We start from the raw sequence: 6,162 nt of genomic DNA on the forward strand, positions 1-6,162 counted from the left end.
ACAGCCAACAGGTGCTGGCCTCCATTGGACCAGGTGAATGAGGTCACAGGGGCTATATAAGTTAAGACTGCCCAGGAGGAAGGGGCAGCAGCCATGCGGGGGACTCAGACTTAGAAAGGAGCTTTACCATCTGAAACTGGCTCTTTCCCCCCCATAATTCACAAGCAAGGAACGGCCTGCCTCCAGAGGGGATCTCCAACAGCCTCTGGATGATACTTGTGAGTAAGCTACTTGAGATCTGGTTAGATTTATAGCTGGCAGTAACTCAGATGTGTGATCAAAAGGCTACCTCAGCCAGACTGCTTTGCTCTCTAGGATTTCTATGATATTGCTCCATCTTGTACCCTGTTTTCACCCTACCCCTGTAATCAATAAAGTTCTCCTTTGTGATCAGTGTAGGAGACTTATTGACAGGTGGGACTAAATTATGCCCAAGAGGCCCCTTAGGTCTGCGGACTAAGGGAGACTTGCCTTTTTGGCCCCCGACTTGGGGAAGTGCCCCAAGTGCCTGTACTGGGTCGAGTACCCATAGGACTATTAGGCCTGTGTTTCCCCGAGGACACAGGGCCAAGAGAGTCCCTTCTCAGGGTGGTTACAGCTCATGTTACCCCCAGGCTAGCGAGTGTGGTCTAGGAAGGGGGACAGCTGGACATGAGGTACCCCTAGGGAGGCACTCAGAGCCTGGAAGGTGGTCGGGCACAGGGAGGTGGGTGGCTCAATGCAGGAACACCCCCTACTGGCCCACCACACCTCCTACTGGCACACCAGTGATATCATACAGGAGAAGGAGTTTACATGCACACTGAAAAATCACGAGTTTGCTTTTGGAATGCAAAATGTTTTAATGTAAACTCCATTAAAAAATAAACTCTATGCAAGTTCAACATAAATAAACAAACAACCCACTTCATGTTGGTTATTTTTGTCATTACAAAGTTTAACACATTGGAAAATATTTTAGAAGCAAACTCCCTTTGTCCTTTATGATCACATATATAGTGCACTGTACTTACAAAAGACATCTGTCAGTCAAGTATGTCACTTCATGAAGTTTCTGAACAGATTCAACCCATTCTCAAACAGCAAAGACATTCAAGAACATCTAAGAGCTAATTTTTTTTGACTGACTGGTTGACATACCATAGGGAGTTTTGCATACAAGGTATATTTAATGGATTCTATTTCTACTATGCTTCTACAGGCACTCCTCACTTAACGTCATCCCAGTTAATGCTGTTTCATTATTATGTAGCTGATCTGTTAGAGAACATACTCATTTAAAGCTGTGCAATGTTTGGTTATGATGTTGTTTGGCCGCCACCTGCTAGTAGGTAACTACTGTGACATAACTGGATTCCCTTAACATCGTTTCACTTAAAGTCACCTTTTTCAAGAACATAACTATGATGTTAAGCAAAGAGTAGCTGTACCATGAGGCAGCAGAAAATGGGGGTGGGGGAGAGACCTCACAGTTTTTTAAACCTAAAAAGGGCCAAACTAATATGGACCAAGAGGCCTTTTATGGAACCTATACAGGCAGTCCTCAGACTTACAAAACAACTGGTTCCTGAAAACCACATCAAGTCAAAATGCTGTAACACGGAACCAATTTTCCCATAGGGAACAAAGTTATAAATGGGGGACTGGCTCCTGAACCAAGGCCCAATACCTTATTTTCACCAAAAATAACCCAGAACTTTGTACTCAATCAAGTACAGATGAGCAATATAGCTACATTAATGTATTTATACTGTAAATAGCAATCATATTAATTTGGAAGGACTTCTTTGAGGTGACTTTGCTGGACTTTTTGAAGGGTTCTTGGCTGGAGTTCTCAGGAGTCTTGGCTACAGGTTTTTCTTGAGCCTTGGCTGCTTTCTTAAAGAAAGTGTCCAAGGAAGTTTGGACAGATGTTCTCCAGAGAGATGGGAGACACAGCAAAGTTGTTCAGTGGCATGGCATCGCATCGGATCAAGCATTGTAAAGTTAAAACTGACGTCAGAAAGTTGAAACAGGGTGTCAATTTATAAAAGCTGTAAGTGCAAACCGTTATAACATGAAACACTGTAAGTTAAGGACTGTCTGTACACGTGCAGTGAGGCTGCTCTGACACGCTATAATTACAGTGCGGCAGAACAGACTCAATTAATCAAGTCTGCTGAAGCACAGTAATTACCACAATGCAGAAGACTCCAGTGTCACATGTATCAGTGTCCCTGGACTGAAAAAATGGTGGTGTGAGCACTTTAACTAAATCTCATTCAATGAGCTTTAATTAGAGTGGCTCTTACGGCATTTATACACATGCTTCAGGAGGTGCTGTAATTACAGCATGTCAAAGCAGCCTCAATGTACATGTATAGGTGCCCTGGGAGCCATTCTAATTAAACAGTGCCCCCCACACACTACTGGAGCACGTGTAAAAATGTTCTTTGATTTTATTTTTTTTACCAGTTTTATTTTTTATTGGGTTGTATCTACTAGGACACAGCGGTTTCACAAAGTATTTATAAAAATATAAATATCAAGAAAAAAAACAAAATTGCTTCACTGTCACGTTACAAGATAGAAGTTTAGTTTTATTAACTAAGGAAAACAGCAAGGGAAAAAATATGAATAAAAAGAGATGGAAAAAATAACAAAAAAGCAGATGCATACCAGTTTAAGAATATTAAAAGGTCATTTCTTTTTCCGGAATGATTCAGGTAGGTGCCACACATTAAACCTTGCTCTACATGGTTTTTCAAGAAAGGGCCCCCAAACTAACATTGCAAATGAGGGCACTAGCCTGAGAACTGTCTGCTTACAGCCCTACTGTACCTTCCACTGAGAAGTGCTCACTGTACTGCAGAGCCCTGGCTATGATGGCAGGTACCGCCTGCTACCAGCACTGGTCTTCCCTCAACAACAACAAAAAGAAAAAGCCCACTGCTGCTTGTTCCTCCCAAAGGGAGATGAAGTTCTTTGCCATTGGGAAGGGAACATGGAAAGTGAAAAAGGGCAGACAGGATTCACATTGTTCCCAAGTGAATTAAGTAAGACGCTTAGTTGTTTTGATTTACCATATTTACCCAAATAGAAGACAACCCTGCTTACAAGATGACCCCCCAAAAATTAGATTCTATGGAATCTAATTATCAAAAATTTGCCTTGAATTTAATTCACCTGCCACTCGCACTGCAGTGTTCCCCTTCCCACTGCAGGGAAAATAAGTTTGGGGGCGTCTGGTAACCTCTTTGCTCTCTGCTCCCCCCCCCCAACTTTTTCCTCTGGCAGCCTCTTGCCCTTCTGAGCACGCAGACATGAGGACCAGATTTGATAACAATAACTGTGAAATTAAAAGTGAACATAGCAAATTACATATAGTACCCATACACTTAGTTCATCTAAAATTGAAGCAATTTTCAAAACTGCCTCAAGTTTTAGCATAGATACTCCATAAACACACTGCTGAGTAGCAATCTGGCACCTGGTTATATATAGTACAAACTGGGTTCATCTACACATGTGCTTTAATGCGCAGTAGACTATTTTACTGAGCATTAAAGCATGCAATAAAAACCCATGACATTATGCTAATGTGCAGTAAAATAGTCTACTGTGCATTAAATGCAACTAAAATAGTGCAAATACTAAAAAAGGCGCATTCATGCATGTGTAGATGTGTGATATTAAGTCCAAAGACAAAGATTTGTGATTTACCATATAGTTCACTGGGCTGGCCCCTACCAGCGACAACAGCATTTTAAGCCATGGTGACCTCACAGCTTAGCACTGCTCAGTATATGCGTTTACTCTAGACATGATTCACAAAGGATTCACGTGCTAACTAGCCACAACTAATGACTAGAATCATTAGGGTTATGTGAAGTGGGCCCTATTCAATTCAGATTCGGCCCAAATCAAGGACAGTGATTTGATTCGTTGATTCAGATCATTGTCCCCAATTCAGTTCGGCTGAATCCAAATCTGAAGATTCAATGCTGATTTGGAGAATCAGCAATTCGGACATAGACACAGGTTTAAATGTTTTTTTCTACATACCTCAAGATACCAGCGCGGCTTGTGAACGCTGTGATGCTGAGGAAAATGGAGCGTCTCACAGGAGCATGGTGGGGGGGCACCCGCGTGCTCAGTGGCAAACCAGAAGTGGACCAAAATTATTTCCAGTCTACTTCCGTGTCTGCTGGGGAACACGTTGGGGGGCCCCCCACACTGCCCCAGCTCGGTGATCAGCTGTGGGGGGGACACCCCAGATGCCTCCCCAGACTCAGAAAGCACCAGTCACCAAGCTGGGAAGATACGGGGGGAGGGCAGTGCGCTCCCCAGCAGACCCAGAAGTGAGCCGAAAATGCTCCTGGTCCACATCCCGGTCTGCTGAGCATGCTGGGGAACCCCCACACTTCTGTGAGGCACTCCATGTACCACAGCATCACAGTGTTCACAAGCCCCTGCTACCCAGAGGTAAGTAGAAAAAAAAATTTAAAGCTGCGTCTAAGTCCAAATCACCAAATCTCTTCAAATTGATTTGGAGGGTTCCAATTCAATTCAGAGAGATTAAAGAGTCCTCTGACTCTCTTCAGATTTGGAGATTCAGCCACCGAATTGAGCCAAATCTCCACCAAATCGAATCAGGGACTGAAACTTTACACAGCCCTACTAATCACGTGCCAAGCTGAGAGAGAGAGAGAGAGTGACACAGAGATGCCGGATGAACTGTCTGAGGCCCCTTTTCTCAGGCATTTAGGGCTGGTGAAGAAATAGAAATCACTGCAACAAATGGGATGGCAATCAATGTGTTGGGGTGGCATACAGACAAGGGAAAGAACAAGTAGCTCAGCAGAGCAGAAAACAGAAGAAAGGGCAGGAGATGAAGCAGGCAACAGAAACCAGAATAGGACATTGGACAGGGAACAGAAAGCAGAGCACCAGATCAGGCAGAGGAAGGGGATCAGAGTGACACTCAGGGAGGGTACAGGGCTAATCTGTGGCACACCTGCCAAACACACTAAAAGTTTGGCCACCACTGGTAAAAAGCATCAAACAAAATCTAATCAAAATGCAGGAAGATCATGACTTTTATAATAAAGACTTACATTCTAGCACTTATTGTTAATTTAGAGAAAAAAAAAATAGGTCTTGTCCTGAAAGTAATAGGCTGTCAACACAACGAACACGGTGTTAGGGATAAGAATTTTGGTTCCTTAATGAAAGAAAAAAAATCATGCAGGATTAGAAAGCTCTCCTGCAGTCATTAAGTGTAGTTGTTTTTCAGGCAACCACATCATAAAATCCCTTGAAAAATGTATAAAGCTGTATCCTCAAAAATAGATTTTGGGGAAGTTTTTTTACTCAAAATTTGACAGCTTTAATAGTTACAGACCTTCTTGTAATTTTCAGCTCACAGTTATTTAAAGCTACTCTATATCTTTTTTTTCCTTTCCTCTTCTTTTCCCTTCCTGATATTTACCCCAATATATTTATAGACAGCAATTTTAGCTTCTCTCAGCTTTTACATTGCTAGTCTACGCAAGTCAAGTTCTTCCAGTCTCCTCTCAGGAGAAAGGCACCCCATTTCCTAATCATCCTGGTAGCCCTTTTTCTGTGCCTCTGTTAGTTTCAATTCACCTTTCTTAAACATGGGTAACAAAGAAGTACAGATAAAATTCCAGAGAAAATCTCACCTGAGTACTGTGCAATACTATGAAGTATCCCTCAGTCTAATGGCAATACCTCTTCCTAGTATCACGTTTGCCTCCTCGCACCTCACCTATATTAGCGTGGCAATGCTCTGTCACCTGAGACTGACTGGTCCTTCTCCTGCTCCCAGGTTACAGTCCCTCAACTGCATGGCCTTAAACTTTGACAGTACTGAAACTGAATTTTATTCCATTCCTATTACATCAGTCCTCAAAGTTGTTTGGTTCTTCCTGTAGATCCTCATCCTTTTTTTCAACTTTGTGCCATCAAGTAATTTAGTCAGAATAGCCCAAATATTTGTACCAAGGTTACTAATGACAATATTTACAACAACAGACACTTGGAAGTTTAGCAACTTCATACTCTAGGCCTTCTCCATATTTAAGTCCCTACTCGGCCTACCTTAAACCTGTTACCTTAATTAAACAAAGCCTGCCCTTCTGAAATCCAAAACCTTAGTAA

General features: G+C 42.5%; 1 protein-coding gene and 1 long non-coding RNA gene across 12 annotated transcripts in view; one reads left to right on the top strand and one right to left on the bottom strand.

Annotated features, from left to right (window-relative positions):
• Positions 1–6,162, bottom strand: part of TCF12 (transcription factor 12) — a 310,429-nt gene that overhangs the window by 265,512 nt on the left and 38,755 nt on the right. The window lies entirely within an intron of this gene.
• The window catches only part of LOC109308984, a 20,008-nt gene continuing 15,052 nt past the window's right edge, over positions 1,207–6,162 (top strand). Inside the window, exon 1 of the long non-coding RNA XR_002100755.1 lies at positions 1,207–1,426. This is a non-coding gene — a long non-coding RNA (uncharacterized LOC109308984). The remainder of the gene's footprint in view (positions 1,427–6,162) is intronic.

The sequence above is a fragment of the Crocodylus porosus genome, unplaced genomic scaffold (genome assembly GCF_001723895.1).
Source record: "Crocodylus porosus isolate Cpor-Errol unplaced genomic scaffold, CroPor_comp1, whole genome shotgun sequence".
NCBI lineage: Eukaryota > Metazoa > Chordata > Crocodylia > Crocodylidae > Crocodylus > Crocodylus porosus.